At 46.6% G+C, this 18,396-nt stretch overlaps 1 protein-coding gene across 7 annotated transcripts in view; it reads left to right on the top strand.

Moving 5' to 3' along the window:
* Positions 1-2,783: 2,783 nt before the first annotated feature.
* The window catches only part of Epn2 (epsin 2), a 68,835-nt gene continuing 53,222 nt past the window's right edge, over positions 2,784-18,396 (top strand). For 3 of the 7 annotated variants that reach the window (XM_028857521.2, XM_028857520.2, XM_028857518.2), the window contains exon 1: positions 2,785-2,923. The gene's annotated coding sequence lies outside the window, so the exon portion shown is untranslated. Of the gene's footprint in view, positions 2,924-3,001; positions 3,669-18,396 lie in introns of those variants that run through there. The other 4 variants (XM_028857519.2, XM_028857516.2, XM_028857522.2 and 1 more) reach the window with 3 other exon arrangements.

The raw sequence follows: 18,396 nt of genomic DNA, 5'->3' as shown, positions 1-18,396 counted from the left end.
TTATATCTAGAATCCACTTATGAGTGAATACATACCATGTTTGTCTTTCTGGGTTTGAGTCACCTCACTCAGGATATTTTCTAGTTCCATCCATTTGCCTGCAAATTTCATGCTGTCATTGTTTTTCTCTGCTGAGTAGTACTCCATTGTGTATATGTACCACATTTTCTTAATCCATTCTTCAGTTGACGGGCATCTAGGCTGTTCCCAGGTTCTGACTATTATTAATAGTGCTGCAATGAACATAGTTGAGCATGTATCTTTGTGGTATGATTGAGCATTCCTTGGGTATATGCCCAAGAGTGGTATGGCCTATATTTCTTTATAAAATAAATAGTATGTAGCAAACCTTCACAGCAAATGTTATTATTAATTGTGGTGGAATTCTTGGTTCTCAGTTGGCAAAAGGTTTCATCCAGACTCTGGAGTGAGGGCCTCTTCTTTCTGCTTTGTTCCAGAACTTTCGCTTTCTCACATGTCTGAGCTTCGCCTCGATGGAAACCCATGAAGAGAATCCCCCCACCCCACTCCTGACAGAGTGCTAGGATTACAGGTGTGCACCCCACCGCCCAGGCCCCTGAAGAGAATCTTTAAGATTGTCTCAGAGTGTGGCGCTGTCTCCATCCTTGCCCGCTGCCCCTGTCACTCTGGAGTTGTAATCATCTTAATGTCGAGTTCTTTTGTCCTCCAAGCTCCTTTCTCCATAATGAAGTTGGTGGGATTCAGAAAACTGACACCCACAGTGTGGCATTTGACATGCCCAGTGCTTTGAAGAGAGGGACATTAGAAAGGTGTCAGGGCAAAGCGTCTTTCTGATCCTTTCCTAGCCTGCTTTCTCCTACTCCCTGCCAACCTCCAAGGCAAGCCATAGAGACTAGAATTCCTCTCCACCAACGCCATAAATCCCAGACAAATCTCATCTGAAGAGCTGGTCATGGAGAACTTCTCTGACCCAGCCTGTAGGTCCTGAGACCTTGCATTCAAATGCAAGCACGGAGGCAGACAATTTTCTCTGGGTTCTTTGAGTCTTCACTGCTGAAGGGAGCCTGCCTGCCACACACACGATCAAATATGCTTTCTTCCCCTCCACCTCTGGTTAACTGGCCTTTTGTTAGAGGGCAGTTGGCTGTTACCTTGTGATAGGGAGGGAAGGAATCACAGACACATCTTTTCCTACCAGATGGACCAGTTCAAAATGGAACTGTAGTTCTCATGGCAAGGCAGGCACATAATATATGATTCATTCATCAATCCAGGGAGACACAGTAGCAGTAAATTATGGGGAGGGGCTTCCAGCATCCAGAACTTTCTCAAGTTAGACTTTAAGGAGAAAAGTGACCATGTGTGCTTGCAAATGTGTTGGGGTGGTCCCCAGCTTTATTATATTTTGGGAAATGAAGAAAAGGACTCTAGATTCTTCGCTTTTTTTTTTTTTTTTTTTTTTTTTTGAGACAGGGTCTCTGTGTAACTCCAGCTGTTCTGGAATTCACTCTGTAGACTAGACTGACCTTAACTTTAGGGATCATTCTGCCTCTGCCTCCCTCCCAAGTACTGGGATTGAAGGTGTGTGGCACCACTACCCAGTGATTCCCTGCTTTTGAGGCCCATGAGATTTTTTTTTTTATTTTTATTTTTTTTTAAGGAAAATGAATTCATGGCTCAGAGGGTACAATGACCTGCGAACTATCCTTCAGTGAGAAAAAGCAGAATAAAGTTTCTGGGCACAGACTGGCACTGACTGATTGGGCGGTGGTCCACAAGCCTTTAATCCAGCACTGGGGAGGTAGAGTTGGAATGACCCCTGAATTTGAGGCCAATCCTGTCTAGAGAGTGAGTTCCAGGACAGTCGGGGCTACACAGAGAAACCCTGTCTCGAAAAACAAAATAAAACAAAAAAGTAGTGCCCTCTGCCTTCCTCTTCAGCTCTGATTCATCCTAGGCCCTGTTGTGAGTGCTATCTGCTTATCTGCTTTGAGGTCTGGCTTCTAGTTCTGGCCTTCTGAGAACCTCCCTCAGGGAAGGCGGGGCCCTGCTTGCCTCCTTGTGGTAGGCTCTCCTCTCATCTCCCGCCTGTCGGTCTGTCTCTCTGTGAAGCTCATAGCTTTCCTTACCAAGAAGTGCTTCACGTTGCTTTGTTGGGTGCTTAAGAGTGAGCCTGCAGGCCTGCACTTGGGGTTGCCACGTCTCGGGGTCCTGGTGAGCTGTGGGCGACCCAGGGGGGGCATAGATTCTACTTGTTCAGAGTGTTCAGTCACCTGGGCTGCCTACTGAAGGTTCTGGACTCAACATTTTAATTGAAATACAACGTACACACGGAAAAGCACACAAATCCGAAGTATGCGCAAGTGAATCCTCATGAACACATTTGTAGCTAAATAAATCAACCCTGTCAGGCGCCTGGCCTTCTTCCGGTCCTTGCTTCACAACAATATTTTCCACATGTTAGTGGAAAGACTAAGTACCACTAAAGTCGTGGTTCTGAGCATGCTAGGCGGGGTTCAGTGCTGGCGGACTCAAGGAAGGAGTGTGGATTGAGGGTTAGGATAGTATGTATGCCCTGGGGAATTGCTGAGGTGGGGCGGGGGATGTGCAGGGTTCTGATTTAGGGCTGCATAAATTTGCTTGGGTTTGTGTGATAGCAGGAGCTATTTAGAGGAGGCCTTAGGGGCACATGTGGGCGGGGCGGACAGGATCGGAGGCGGGGCCTAGGGCTTCGCAAGGGCGGAGCCAATGAGTACGGGGCGGAGCCTCGGAGCTCGGAGGGGAGGGGCCTGCGCGCGCGCGCTCGCCGCCGGCGCGCCCCCTCTCGGCCGCCATGTTGGCTGGCGTGTGGGTGTCAAACGCTGCACGGGCTCGGGTGGCTCCCGCCTCTCCAGCGTTGCCGGCGGCTGCAGCCTTGCACTCGCGCGGGCCGGGAACGGAGGTGAGCCGAGACTCGCGGGGCTGGGGGAGGGGGTAGCTCGGGAGCCGGGGTGGGGCGGGGCGCGGACCTTCCTTCTCTCCAGTGCGTGGACGCCCCTAGAGCACCGGCTTCCCGGTCGCCGGCCGGGGCGTGCACCGTGCGGCCAGCCGGACCCCACCCGACTGGACTGCTCCACCAGGCTCCGCCCCACCTGAGCCCGCTCTGGGCTGGGAGGACGTCAGCCTCTCTCCCGGCTTGGCCGCCTGTCCTTGCCTCACACCTCAGCTCCGGAGCCTTCAGTTTGGGGCAACCCCGCCCCTCCCCAGAGTGTGATCGTCCCCCGGCTCTCCCCTCGCCCGGGACCGGCCTCCTTCAGGGGGTCGAGGGAGGGCTCCCCTTATCCACGTCCTTCTCGCCCCCGGGGACTGGGTTCCCCTCCCCGGCCCCCACTCCACAGCACAGCGGGGACGGGGGCGGCGGAGCCAGGCTCCAGCTGCCTTTTGTTCCGCGTGGGATGGCAGAGACCCGGCGGCCCTGTTGGGCGAGTCCGGGTGGGCGAACCGCGCGTGGGGCCGGCCTCTTCCGGGAGACCCTCGTTCTCCTGTGTGCCGGCTCCCTCGGAGCGCGAGCCGAGCGCGTTGGGAGAGGCAGGCCATTCCTAGAGGAGTCCCGGCCAACAGGTTTTTGTTTGCAACCTGAAGTTGGCCCGGTGGCTTTGCAGGGGGGCCGGCTGCCGGAGCTCCCTAGAAACCCCAGCACGGAAGGTGTAAGTCCGTTCCTCCGTCTCGGCCCTCAGTCTCTCCCGGCGGCCTCTTCACTTTAGTACTGCCTTGGGGCGCATTTGAAGTCTGTTTCCGAAAGGATAGGGTTTAACCATTCCTATGATTTTTGACAAGGGGAACTGAGGCCCAAAGGTGCGTTAGTTTGCCCAAGGTCATCCAGGGATAGGGTGTCAGTGTCACAGATGGAAGTCCCATCTCCAGGACGCTCCACAGCACTTAAGAATTTCTTTAAAGATACGCTGAGAATTCCTCCCAATTGCTTGCCTGTTATTTTTAACATTCACACAATAGGCAGGGAAAGGTGAGGAAGACGTGTGAATTCTTTTGCACACTCGAGAAAATACCCTGTGAAATGATTAAGTAAGGTGAATGTCTATGATCGATGTCCCCGTTATTATGTAATATAATGAAGACTTAGCAGGAACTTTGTGGTCTAGTAACTCTGGATAGTGACAGCAGTAGATTCTGGATCCACAAGGCAGTGATAGGCTTTGCGTTGGCAATTAAGCTTTCCATTTTTATTTCCTTGGTAATGAAGCTCTCATCTGTATTTAAATGAGCATGGGAGGGAACGCAGTTTGCTTCTAAAGGGTGTTTGTGACTAATGATTGTTGGGGAAGCACCTGTAGGTCTCATCTTTTATTTGTATGTTTGCTTTTGTTATATTTTGTGACGGGGTCTCCCTAGATAGTCCAGTCTGGCCTTGAACGCACAGAGACCCACCTGCCTCTGTCTCCTGGGTGGAGGGATTAAACACCACACCCAGACTGCTTTTACGTCTTTAAAGTTTTGTTTCCCTAGCTTTAAAATTAGGCTAATTATCTGTAACTGTCTGACTGCACTCTTGTTTTGTAAACATGAGTTGCAAAGTACTATACCACATTGGCTGCTGGATCAGGAGCAACTTTGAGTCATTTTGTGGGGTATTTGGATTTCCGAACCCCTGAGGTAGAAGGATTGGGTGGGGGGCTCTTGAGATCTCTCTTCTCTGAAGGGTATGTGGTGCCAAACGTCTGAGTTACAAAGAAATGTGAAACTTAAACAAAAAATTTGTGTGTGTGTGTGTGTGTGTGTGTGTGTGCACCTGTCGAGTGTAGGTGCCCCCTGAGTGCAGAAGAGGCTGTCGGATCCCCTGGAGCTGGAGTTACATTTGGTTGTGAGCTGTATCTCTGGTTCTTTGAAAAAAAAAAAAAAAAAAAAACTGTATGTGCTCTTAACCGTTGAGCATTCTTTTCAGCCCATATATTTGAAAGTTTGAAATGACTATACCTGGCATGGTATAGTCTTAAAAAATGGCCCATCCTTTGTAGAAACCCTCTGTTGAAATATGGCCGCCTCTTACGTAATCTTTCATCATGAGTGGATTTCCCAAGAGTGGAGATTCTGATAAGAGTCCTGTGAAAGTAGTTGGAAAGTTTTGGAGACTCTGATTTATTTGAATGGCTTGTTTTTCTAGAAATTAAAGGAACTTTGTGGTAACTTTCAGTTCCTTGTGGACTAAAGCATGAAAAGAATGAATTTCATTCAACTGCACACTGGTAGTGGTAGAGCTTCCTGTCTTGTTGATAGAGTGTGATCGACTTGCATGAGCCCCAGCTGACCCTGAGTGCCGAATTTGGAGGATCCCCCCCCAAAGGGTCTCACTGTGTAATCCAGGTTGGCCTGGAATTTAATTCTCCTGCTTCACCCTTCGCCAGTGATGGGCTACCATGCTTGGTCCTTGGTCTGCTGGTCTTTGAACTTAAGTGTATTTGGGTTTAAGCAAACTTCTCTGTCAAGCCTTGGCCAGCTACCAATGTCTGGGCCCTTCTTCCCCCCCTACTCTCCCAGCCTCCCCACCACACACAGTCTGTGAGAGTACTCTGGGCATTTTGAGACTGTGATATCTTTGAGGCTAGTAGTTACCCTGTCTTTCTTTACTTTTCCAAGGCCCAGTTCAGTCTGTGGCATAGAATAGTGTTCATTCAGTAAAGGTCTTTCATAAGTAGCCCTTCGGCCAGGACAAAGTTTTTATGATCCTGAACCGCAGGCTCCACTGTTTAGCCTTGCTGTGCGTAAACCGCCGCTGTTGGCCCAGCTGTATCAGGAAATGACTCTCCAGCTGATTTCTCTTTTGTTTTTCCCTGCAGTGTTGGGAATTGAACTTAAGGCCTTACACATGCTAGACAAAGTACTCTGCCACTGAGTTATATTCCCAACCCTCCAGCTGATTGAGTTTTTGAAAACTGATAAACTTGCTGATAAGTCATTCAGTGGATATGTAGCTTTGGCAGGCCTGGAATGCAATATGTAGTCCGGGTTGGCTTGGTGCTGGGATTAAAGACATTTGCCACCATGACCAGCTTTCTTAGTTTAAAAAGAGAGATTTATTTTATTATTTATTATGTTATTACTTGTGTGTGTTTCTATGTGCGTGTGGGTGCAGTGCTCTCAGAGGCTAGAGGGCGTGTGGGATCCTCTGGAGCTGGAGTAGGGCAGCCATGAGCTTCTGGACATGGACACTAGGATCTGGTCTTGGATCCTCCGAAAGAGCAACACATGCTCTTAATTTAGCCATATCCTCAACCCCAAAATTTTCTTTTCTTTTTTCTTTTTTTTTGGGAGCAGGGACTTAGTTTCTATGTAGCCCTCGTGCTGGCCCTTAACTCACAGATCTATGTGGCTCTGCCTCCCAAGTACGGAGATTAAAGGTATGTGCCACCATGCCTGGCCTAGAATTTTCTGTCTTAGTTTGTTTATAGTGCCTAAAAATAGAAACTTAGAAAAGCAAGTATAGAGAAACAAATGTCTGCAGTCAAGTGTGTATCCAGCCACTTTATCTAAAGGTATGTTTGACCATACCTGTTTTCAGTCTGATGATTGAGGAAGCTCGGGTCCTAAAGTCTTGAATAGCCACTTTCATCAGAGCCTAGGACTGGGATTAACACCTCTGTGTCAGTGGAAACCCTGAGATCTACTAGGTTAAGCTGCAGGACTCAGGTAGTTGGTATTCACACTGGTTTGTGAGTCTCAGTTCTGGGTTCCATTTACTCTAGCTACTCTAGTAAAACATCATGTAGAGGAGGTTACCTTCCTGATTCCTTGAAAGGCTGAGAATTGTGAATGAGTTAAAGTTCCTGGCTTTCTCCAAACCTTAGAATCTGTGGAAGTACTGTGATTTAAATGTCAGTATTTGATGGGCTTCTTTATATGATAGATGTATTATTAAGTTTGATTTAAATAAAAAAAGCATGCTTTTTTTGAGCCAGGTCTCTACTTCCCTAGAGTGCATTGGATTCTTCTGGTGACTCTTCCAGCACTGTTGGGTATTAGATTGGGCTTTGTTCCTGGGTTTGGAAAGGCCTTTTCCTGATTCCTCTTCTTGTGGCTCTTAGTCGGCAGTGTGCATTTAAGGGTGTTCTAAAGAGAGAACAGGTAACTCAAGCTCTCTCTCTCTGTTCAAAGCAGTGCAAGGAGCTGGTCCTTAGGGACTCTAGCTTTCGGTCATGTAACTCAGCTGACAAATGGAATTGGGAGAAACAAGCTCTTCCTGAGGGATGGCTGGCCATCTAGGGCTAATGCATGATGTGAATTTAAAAGCATTTATAATTAATCACTTCTGAATGCAGGCTGCATCCTTCTCTGCTCTCACCCTTCTTTGGTAATGTCATTGTCACATTGCTCTCATAGTGGCTGAGAGAACCTGATGGCATAGTTTGGCTGCCACAGCCTGGTGGCAGACTGCTTTGAAGTTGGCCTTGGGGTCTATCGGGCCTTCTGACTGGTTGGGGTGGGGCCTGTCCGTTATTGAGCTTTGATTTGCTCTACCCCTAAAGTGAGACCAACAAGGAATAAATACTTCATGGAAAAGATGCTCATCAGCTCTCTCATGTGCTGTGCATCAGGATTCCCTAGAGGGTTGGTTTCAGCTGGTTGCCAGACTCCACCCCAGAGTTTCCAATTCAGTAGATAAAGCTTGACAACACTTTGTGTGTGTGTGTGTGTGTGTGTTTTCTTTTGATAGGGTCCTGTGTAGCCTAGGGTGGCTTGAATTTGCTGTGTAGTTAAGGATGACTTTGAAATGAGTCTGGAGTTACAGGTGGTTGTGAGCTACCAGACATGGGTACTGGGATCCAAACTTACATCCTTTGGGTGAGCATCAAGTGGTGCCCTTAACTGCTAAGGCATCTCTGCAGCCTCTGTCTTGTCTTGTCTGTCTGTCATCTATCATCTGTCTGTGTGCACATACCATAGTGTGTGTGTGTGTGTGTGTGTGTGTGTGTGTGTGTGTGTCTCAGAGGACAACTTGGGAGTCAGTTCTCTTCTACCATGTGGGTTCCAGGGCTACCCCTCAGGTTGTCAGGCTCAGTGGCAAGTGTCTTTACCTCCTGAGTCATCTCGTTAGCTCAGAGAATGTACATTTTTTTAACCAGTTTCTATATGTTACTGATGCTGGCAGTTTGGAGACTAGTCTTTGGAATCCTGGCCTGAGGACTCAGAGAAAAGGCGTGTGAGGTGTCTAGCACCAGCTGGCGGTGCAGAGGAAACTCAGAATGTTTCTAAATATTGCTCTGAAGATGGCGGTGTGGTATTTGGAAAGGAATTTGGGTTCACTGAGCACTGTTCTTTGTTTTTTCTGATTATGATTTGGACTATGGTCACAGGCATTTTTCTTATGTGAGTTACTTGGATCATTTTCTTTAAAACGACAGTTATGTGAGATGGTGGCAAAGTCCCCAGATCCTGTTGGAAAAGCAGGTTCACCGTCCCTACATGGCTGGCATGGTGCTGTTTAGGCCTTTTAGGAATGCACCTTGGAGAGGTTGTGGTTGGTCTTTGTGGGCAGAAGCCCTCAGGGTCATTAGCCATCAGTCCCGGTGTTAATGAAAGAAAGTCACTTCTCAATTCAGATTGACTTAATATCCTTGGTGTTTAGAGTTTTGAGGGGAAAAAAATCATTTTTCCTCCTATCACCATTTCTCTTGCATTTTGAAAAAAAAAAAAACAAAAACAAAAACAAAAAAAAAACTATGACTCAGAAGGGTTTGGCAACCTGAACCAGGCCTCTCAGTGAGTGATATTTTGTTGTGTGTGTGGAATGTGTGTTGTCTATGGTGTGTGTGTGTGTGGGGGGGGTGATTGTGGTATGTGTGGTGGTGTGGTGTGGTACATGCATGTGATATACTCCTGGGAGTGCATGTAGAGGCCAGAGCAGGACTTTTCTAGTGTCTCTTGCTCTACACCTTGTCTTGAGAAAGAATCTTTGAACTGAACTCACAGCTTATCATTTTGGCTGGGCTGGCTGGTCAGGGAATTCTTGGGGTCTGCCTGTCTTCTCCCACCCGTGCTGGGGTTCCAGGCATGTGCTGCTGTGCTCAGCTTTTTACATGGCTCCTGGGATTAGGGTAGCGCTTGTGTCCCTACCCACTGAGCCACCCCTCCAGCGACTCTCTTACGGCCGCTTGAGTCGAACTGAGAGCCATATTGTTTGCTCTTCCTCATCCTGAGGTGTGCTGTGTGTTTCTGTGGCCTGGCTGTCCCCTCATAGCAGTCCTAAGAGTGGCTTTTCACGGATTAAGTGCTCTCAGTCTGGGAGAGGGAACTTGGCAATGTGCTTGAATTCAGTCTGACACTAGTCTGATTTTGACATTTTATGAAGTCATTTCTATGACAATAGCTCACACCACTCAGGAAAAACAAAAAACAAAAAAAACTGTACTACCTCTGAGTAACAACCAGGCGGTGCAGAGGTATGAATATTTGAAAGTTTGTGACAGTAGGCAGGATATTTGAGGTCTGGGGTCAGATTGATGAGTGTAAATGATATGTTTTTTGCTGACACACTTCGTCTGACCAGGAGGACAAAGTTAACATATGTGAGAAAGTTAGAAGCCAGCAGTGTGTGAACTGTGGTTTTTATTTTTGTCAGGAGGCTAAGACTATCAAATAAGGGGCTGGAGAGATGGCTCAGTGGTTAAGAGCACTGACTTCTCTTCAAGAGGACCTGGGTTCAATTCCCAGCATCCACATGGCAGCTCACAACTGTTTGTAACTCCTCTTCCAGGGGATCCAACATCCTCACATATATTTTCATACATGCAGGCAAACACATCAATTAACATAAAATAAAAATAAATTGTTATTTTTTTAAAGATTTTTATTTATATATACAGTATCCTACCTGCATATACACCTGCAGAGCAGAAGAGGACACCAGATCTCATTATAGATGGTTGTGAACACCATGTGGTTGCTGGGAATTGAACTCAGGACTGCTGGAAGAGCAGCCAGTGCTTTTTAAATCTCTGAGCCATTTCTCCAGCCCCCAAATAAATTAATTAAAAAAAAAAAAAAGAATATAGAATAAAAAAAAAATCCAGAAGTGTCAGAGAGAAGGTAGGGTTGAGCTGGACCTTGAAGGACAAGGAACGTTATGAAGCAAATAGGAAGGCATTTCCCATGGGGGCAGCAGGGTTGGATTCCTGAGGTGAGGTTGAGTGTGGTGCCCTGTGTATGCATCTTGGTTGTGTGCTCTGTTACATCTGTGTTGCTGTGGAAGGAGGGCGCTTTGTGGCTAAAGAGTTTGGATTTGATGTCCCAGGAGATATCTTATTCCTGGTACACCTACAAGTCATGAAGTCTGGGAAGCTTTTCTCTCTCTCTCTAAAAAATGTATCTGATGGGGCTTCTTCGCAGACCAATCATGGAGGGACCATTGATTTTTAGAAGTGCTCGGACAGTTCTAATTGTGTGGATAGAGAGCTGAGCTCTGTCTGTGTTCAGGGCATCCTCTGGGAGTATCAGGACTTGGGAGATTCCAGGAAGTGGGAGCTAGAGAGAAGAAGAAGCCTGTGTGTTAAAGGAGGTGTGAGTAGTGAGCCCTGATGAGCTCTCTTAGTCCCTGGGAATGGGCTACAGAGAGGCGGTGGGGCAGATGGAGAAAGGAAGATGGTCTCTACCTTGGAGAAGTGGGTAGTTTAGCAAAGGGTAAAGAAAGTAAGTGCCAAAGGAGGGAGAGGGTGTGATCTGTTGTGTAATCCTTACCACCCAGCCCCAGGCAAGGAGCAGGTAGAGCAGGTTCTTATCTCCCCATCAAGGGTTCTTTCTCATACTCCAGATTTTTTTTTTAACCATTTCAGCAGGCAATATTTGCAAAATTTGTTATTTTATATGATGGGTGTTTTGCCTGCTTCCATATTTATGTACCTTGTGCCTGCCTGGTGTTACTGGAGGCCAGAAGAGGTCGTCAGATCCCTAGAGCTGTAGCTTGAAGTTGTTAGCTGTCATGTGAGTGGTGGCATTGAACCTGGGTCTCCTGGAAGAGCAACCAGTTCTCTTAATCACTGAGCCACCTCTCCAGGCCCAGTATTTGCAAAACATAAACTGCAATTCTTTTAATCCACCCCACCCCCACCCCTGCTTTTTTTGCGATAAAGTCTTACTATATATAGCTTAGATTGGCCTAAAACTTGTGAGCCTGTGATCCTCTTGCTTCAGTCTTGAAAGTGCAGGGTTTAGAGGTGTGTGCTATCATTCTCAGCAAAATCACATATATTTTTAAAATTTATGTGCATTGGTGTTTTTGCCTGCATGTGTGTCTGTATGAGGGTGTTAGGTACCCTTAGAACTGGAGTTACAGACAGTTGTGAGCTGCTGTGTGGGTGCTGGGAATTGAACCCAGGTCCTCTGGAAGAGTGGCCAGTGCTCTTAACCTCTGAGCCATCTCTCCAGCTTCCAAATCATCTATTTTTAAAAGTAAGTTTGTTCAAGACAGTTGTGCTAAAGAGTTCATAACTTTGACATTTAAAGTTACTAGTCAAAAATAAGTTTTTACTTAATGTATTTAATGAATGTCGTATCACTTATGATGTTTTGGACAAAAAGATAGTTCAGTTTATGCCCCTATTTGATGCTTATCACACCCAGGTGCTATGTTTCCTGGTCTGGGATACACGACCGAGGGACTCACATTGAAGTCCCTGCCTCCATATCTTTGGATCTAAGCTGTTGGCTCCTGACAGGGAGAAGTACTGTTGACTCTGGGTATATCAGCAGGTGGAGGAGTCAGAGTGGTGGGGGTCAGTGGTGGGGTCCGAGGGTCAGAGCAGGCCTCAGAGGGAGCCAGCTGGAAGTTGAATCTTGAAAGTCTGGAGTTACGCGGGGAGAGGAGAGGAGCAGAGCCTGTGGTGCTGTGCAGAGGGCTGGTGACCTGGTGTCCACCTGGGGAGAAGGGAAGAGGAAGGCCTAGGCAGGCCTGGCAAAAACTGGATGAGATTGGACTGGTATGGTTTTGAGTCTTGGGGTGTGGTGAGTGGGCAGTGCTGGAGGCCCTCCACCCCATTCCTTCCCGAACAGCTCTCTGCTGAAAGCAGCGGACCTTACTTGACATGGGTTGCTGTGTTGTTAAGATCAGCCAGAGTGCCGTCTTTTTACAGGTGCTGGGGAGCCAAGTGGCAACAGGGCCTAAGGACCTGACAGTGGCACTCTGTTCAGTGGCAGTGAGAAGGGTGGGGCGGAAAGAGTTCCTGTCCCACCCTGTTTTCCAGGCCAGTTTCTCACGGCCAAAATGGTAGTTTTATCATAGGCTGGTGCTGACACGACATGAATGGTCCTTTGGGACTAGAATGCCTGCTGGAGAATTTTATGGCCATGTGGTGAAGATAAGGAACTTTCTGGTCAGCTTGAGACAAGTGTCAGAGAGATACTATCCCTGACTGAGTACGGGGTATCAGGGAGATGAGATGATCCTGGCTTGCAGTTCTTGGTGTGGACAAAAGGAAAGCTGTTGGGGAGGATTGAACCACAGGACGATCTGGCTTGACTCGATGTATGGTGTTTTTTTTGGGGGGTGCAACCTGAGTTTGTTGGCTGTCTTGGGGGTTTAGGCCATAGTGTTGATGGCCCTGATGTGAACTGGGCAGCCAAGGAGGAGAACCCACTTCCTTCCCTTTATTGGCTTTTTAGACCTTCCATATTTCTCTGCTCATGGCCTGATCTCAGCCAGCTGTGATTGTTCTGACCATCTCACAGCATCAGTGTGACATGGCCTCACCTGCCTCCCACCTCCACTCTAAAGGACCCTTGTGTTTCTATTTGACCCACTGGGTGACTCAGTGTCTTTCCCTATCTAGGGGAGAATGCTGCCTCTTTGCCCTGTAATCTGGCATGTGTTCTTGGACTAGGCTGTGGATGTCTTTGGGATCAGGCCTTTGGGAGGCCATTCATTGTCCACTATACTTGCCAACAACAAAATCAGATCCTGTGCAGCTTTCCACACTTGCAGCCTCATGGACAAATCAGAACACTTAGCAGTTGGAGGCTGCACTGTTGCTTGGCAACAGTGGGTCAGAGCCAGTGTGGGCGCCATCTCTAGATGGGGCTTGTGAGAGCCAGTTCTCTACAGGCCCCAGCTCTCCCCTGGTGCCCACTCCTTTTCTTTCTTGCTTGTTCTCCCACTCTGGGAACACAAGGACTTACCAGGTCCAGTTAGGACAGTGTTCTGGTCGGGGTGGTCCAGCTGCCACCACCTCCTTGTTTCAGCTCTTCTCTTCACCTCCCACACATTACCTCATTTCCTGTCCCTAGACTCTTGTCCCAAAGTCTCTCCTTGTGTTTCTACCTGGCACCCACTGCTCCACATCCTCCTGACCCAAGGCCCTGTGTTCTGTACTATCTCTGATGCTATTTTAGGGGGTATTGTTTGTGCTGTGACTCTTTGTTTCCCATCCCCTCCTTTTTTGGCATCCAGTCGTAGTCTGTAGTATATTCTGGTGCCTTCCTCCGGGTATCATCTTAGAGTTCATGAAAAGCGAGTCCTTATAAGGTACTTTTGGAACCATTTCCATCAGAAGTCAGAATTACACAACAAGCCTGTGGTCAGGCATCTTGATGCCAAGCACCCTCCTAGATCCTGGGAATGCGACAGGAATCTAGTAGACTGCCCTCCATGTAAGACCAGTTCTAAAAGAGGAAGGAAGATAACCAAGAGAAGGGACAATGACAGTATCAGGGTGCTACTGCATGTGGGGGTGGGGTCTGCTTCCTACAGCCCTGAGGCTGGAGGTCCCATCTGTTTACATTGTTTTTGAAGGGTTGGTTCTGGAGCTCTTGTTAAAGGCATTTCCGGCAAAGATCCCCTTGTGTCCAGACATTGCCTGGACCTAGCTGATAACTGAAATTTCAACAGGCCTCTAGAGGATTTAAGCAAGCCACTTTCTTGTACTCCTGTTTGGCAATCTGAATTGGGACTCTGATTTTCTTTTGAAGGGTCTTCTGTAGAGGGACATGCGTTAAGTAATTCTGAACTCTTGGTTCAGGGTGGGAACATTTGGCAAGAGCCCTTGGCATTTGATAGCTAAGGGCACTTGATGCTTTTTTATCTATTTAGAGTATAATCCAGAAACTTGGTTATAAATTTGGTTTCATTATGGAGGATTCAACAAATGAAAACAGCATAATTTAGTGAAACTCATCAATCAGCTTCAACATTTTATTTTTAAATCCCCCCCCCCCCCCCCCCCCCCAAGACAGGGTTTCTCTGTGAAATAGTCTTGGCTGTCCTGGAACTCACTTTGTAGACCAGGCTGGCCTCGAACTCACTGAGATCTGCCTGCCTCTGCCTCCCGAGTGCTAGGATTAAAGGCTTGTGCCACCAATGCCAGGCTTCAGATTCTTGCTTATTTATTAATTTATTTTGTTCTATTTTTTTTCTCTATGTAGTTCTGGCTTTTAGAACTCAATATGTACATCAGATTGGCCTCAATTTCATAGAAATTCACGTTTCTTGGTGTCTATAGTCCTGAGATTAAAGGCATATGCTCATGGCCAGTTCTATTTATTTATTTATTATTACTATTATTTTATTATTTTGTGTGTATGGGTATTCTGCTTGCATATATGTCTGTGCATAACACGTGTGCAGTGCCCCTGGAAGCCAGAAGAGGTGTCAGATCTTGGACTCGAGTCCCAGACGGTTGTGAGCTGACTGAACCAGGGTCCCCTGGAAGAAAAGCTAGTGTTCTTAGTCACTAAGACATCACTCTAGCCACTTTTTCTTTCTTTCTTTTTTTTAAATTTAATTTTGAGACAGGATCTTATTGTGGTAGCTCCTCTGGCTGGCCTGGAACTCACGGAAATTCACTGGTGTGCCTCTGCCTCTGGTTTGGCAAACGCCTTTAACCCTAGCACTCAGGAAGCAGAGGTAGACAGATTTCTGAGAGTTTCGGGCTAACTTGGTGTACATAGTGAGTCCTAGATCTACAGAGCCTAGGACAGCCAGGGCTCTGTAGAGAGATCCTATCTCAATAATCATAAAGAAATAAAACAAAAATTTAAAAAAGTTATATGCCACCATGCCTAGCTAACGCTGGCTTTTTTGTTTTTTGAGACAGGGTTTCATTGTGTAGCCCTGGCATTGCTGGTGCTTACAAAACTTAGACCAGAGTTGGTTGACCTCAAACTCAGGGATCTTTGTTGTGATGAAAGGCATGTGCCACTACACCTGGCTCTAATGTAGATTTTTATATGCTTCATGTTCAAAGCTGACCTTTTCCAGTTGTGAAATAATGATTATCTCTATACAAAAATAATTGATTTGGGTTGAATTTTATTATCACTTCTATTAAGGCAAAACATTAGTAAGAGTATTGCTGTTTTAATTTTGTTAACTGCAAAGTATTTGTAAAATTTACCATTGTAACCATGTTTGGGGATAGAGGTTTGCACCATCCTGCCTAATCACTGAGCTTTTTTCTAACTCTGGTTTGCCTGATTCAGACATTCCCTGTGCCTAGCATCTTACATCATGTGGCCTTTTGGTTGGCCTCTTTCCAGTTTTCTTCATGTTGTAGCATGGATCAGCACTTTATTCCTTATTATTATTAATTTCTGTATGGGTAGATCTGACAACTTGTTTACCTTCCTGTTGATAGTCACTTGAGGTTTTAATTTTGGTTATTGTAAATAGTTGCTATTTTAACTTAACTACATGTTTCTTCATTTGAAATGTGTTGATAGGATACACAGATCAAGAAGAAGGTGTCACATATGAAAGGGTGGGGAGTGGTTTGTTGCTGTTTGTTTCAACAAACACATTTTGGAGGAACTTATGTCTGAAGTGCAGTGTGCATAAACCTGCATGACGGTGCATGGGGCTCAGGCTTCCTTGGGCTGTCCTCTGTAGATGAGGACTACTGAAGATGCTGCTCCTCTGCCGTAGCTGTGGGGTTAGGATGCGGAAAGGACCTTCTCAGCACTGGGGTGGAGAACATGCTATGCAGTCTGAGACTTTGCTCTGCTCTTGAGTTTCTATGAGATCCCGTGAAAGAAAGATTTGCATTCCTGGGTACCAAGGCAGTGCTGTTATTTATATATCCCACAAGGTTTTAGGCTTGTGTTTTTCTGGTCTGTATACTGGGTCCTAGAGATAGGTCAGATCTGTCCTTGTTGACTCAGTGTGGGCTGCGTGGGTGTGATGGGATGGTCTGCATGCTGGGCACTTGTTTCTCACAGGAGGTATTGGGCAGCAATGTGCTGATGGTAGGCACCCTTCTCAAGGGCTGCTTCTGAGCACTGTCTCTGGGGACCCAGCTCCATTCATAAAGTTGGGGAGCACACCAGACCATGTGTCTATTTTTGGAGAGTTCAAAGGATCATTTATCTCAGGTCCCAGGATAAGGGAAGTCACCCATGAATCTAACTGGGTTTTCACTTGTCCATAGTGTGAATCCACTTGACTTGAGGCTTCTAGGAAGCTCAGTTTGGAGTCAGCCGTTTGTCCTGTGGCCTTCACTTCGATTTCTAACCTTGCTTTTTGGAAGTCTGTCTTTCCCCTCCGTTTTGGTTAGCCTGTTTCTTCCTTTGCTTGTTTCTTCTGTTCTTAGTATTCCTTTACCTTGTGGTTAGTGCTTTTGTTGGATTTAGTCAGAGAAGCTGGGCTGGGGAGATTGTGTTTTGTAAGTGCTAATGCTCATCCTCAACTTCAAAAAAACAAAAAAGTATATATTTTACTTTGTGGCTTTTCAAGGTAGCTATTTTGTAGTCCAGGATAACTTTGAACTTGTAGCTGAGACTGGCCTTGAACTTCTAATTCTCTTGCTTCTGCCTTCCAAGTGCTGGGATTATAGATTTGTGCCACCATCCCTTGTTGTATGTGTTTTGAGACAGGAATTCATTGTGTAGCTGGCTTGAATTGTGCTGATCAGGTTGGACTTGAACTTGTCGCAGTTCTCCTGCCTCAGATTCCTGAGTGTTAGGATTAGGCGGGAGCCACTTCCTAGCTGCCATGTCGTGTTTCAGTGGTCCCCAGGGGGGGTCTGAGCAGCATTGTTTCCAGAGACCCAAGCCAGCCAAACTGAGGCTGCTCCTGGTGCCAGCAAGGCCTCTTGCTGCTTCTCAGGGAGAGGGGTAAACAAATTAAGAGTGGCCTTGGGGACAGTGATGGGGCTGGCGCACAGTGGTCTGAGCCGAGAAGCTGGGAAAAGAGGATTGGAATTTCCAGCCTGTGGCTCAGTGGGGCAGCTCTAAGAGTTGTCTGCTTGACAGCATAGGAGGCCCAGCTCCTTCTCAGTGGTTGGGTACATGTCATTTCTGAGGTCCTTGGATCCTTGCTCAGTGGTAGCATGTTTTTGTGCCAAGACCTTCCTGCTCATTCAGGACCCATGAGTTGTACTTGGAGCCTAAGTACATTTGTGCTTAGTAGAGAATAGCTGGTAGGTACATAAGGGACATTTAAAACACGGCGGCACACCATCTGGAACCTTCGCATCTGTAACCTCCGCAGGATGAGGCAGGAGGAGCAGTTAAAGGTCATTTTCGTTACTAATTTTTGAGGCTAGTCTGCATCTTTTTTTTTTTTTTTTTAAATGAAAAGATTTATCTACTTTTACTTCATATGTATGGATGTTTTGTCTGTGTGTTCGTCTGTATACTGCATGTGTGTCTGGTTACCAAGGAGGCCAGAAGAGGATGTTGGATCTGCAGGAACTGGAGCTAAGGACAGTTGTGAGCTGCCATGTGGGTGCTGGGGCCCTCCCTCTGTAAGAGCACCCAGTGCTCTTAACTGCAGAGCCATCTCTCCAGCCCCACTTTTTTGGGGGTGGGGGTAGGGGAGACACAAGGTTCTAGCTGGCCTGAAACTCACTATGTAGACCAGGTTGGCCAGAAATCTTCCCTGCCTATGCTGGAGATTAAAGGCATGCTCCACCACACCTAGCTGCATATCAATTTTGAGACCTGTCTAGGCCACAGAAGATCAAGTCTCAAAAAAACAAAATAAAACAACCTTTTAAACAGAACAAGAACAAAAATCCCTTTAGAAACTCATGATCATTGCAACCAATCTGATCCCTTTTGTGCAGAGGGAAAACAAAAAACAAAAAAACTCAGAAACCCCTCATTTTCTTTTATTTCCTTTTTCTTTTTTTTCCTCTTCTTTTTTTTTTTTCTCTTTTTTTTTGGCTTTTTCAAGACAAGGTTTCCCTGTGTAACAGCTCTGGCTGTTCTGGAACTGCTCTGTAGACCAGGCTGGTCTCAAACTCAGAGAGATCTACCTGCCTCTGCCTCCCAAGTGCTGGGATTAAAGGCGTGTGCCACCACCGCCCAGCTATTTTCTTTAAAGAGAAATAAGTTATTAAAGAGAACACTTTGTTGGTTAAAAAAAATTATATTGGTATAAGAGAAAGCAAGAAACACAATTAACTGTAACCTGACTATAATGTAGATGTTAAACTTTGA

This window comes from Peromyscus leucopus, chromosome 8b (genome assembly GCF_004664715.2).
Source record: "Peromyscus leucopus breed LL Stock chromosome 8b, UCI_PerLeu_2.1, whole genome shotgun sequence".
NCBI lineage: Eukaryota > Metazoa > Chordata > Mammalia > Rodentia > Cricetidae > Peromyscus > Peromyscus leucopus.
This window is presented reverse-complemented; position numbering and strand designations above follow the sequence as displayed.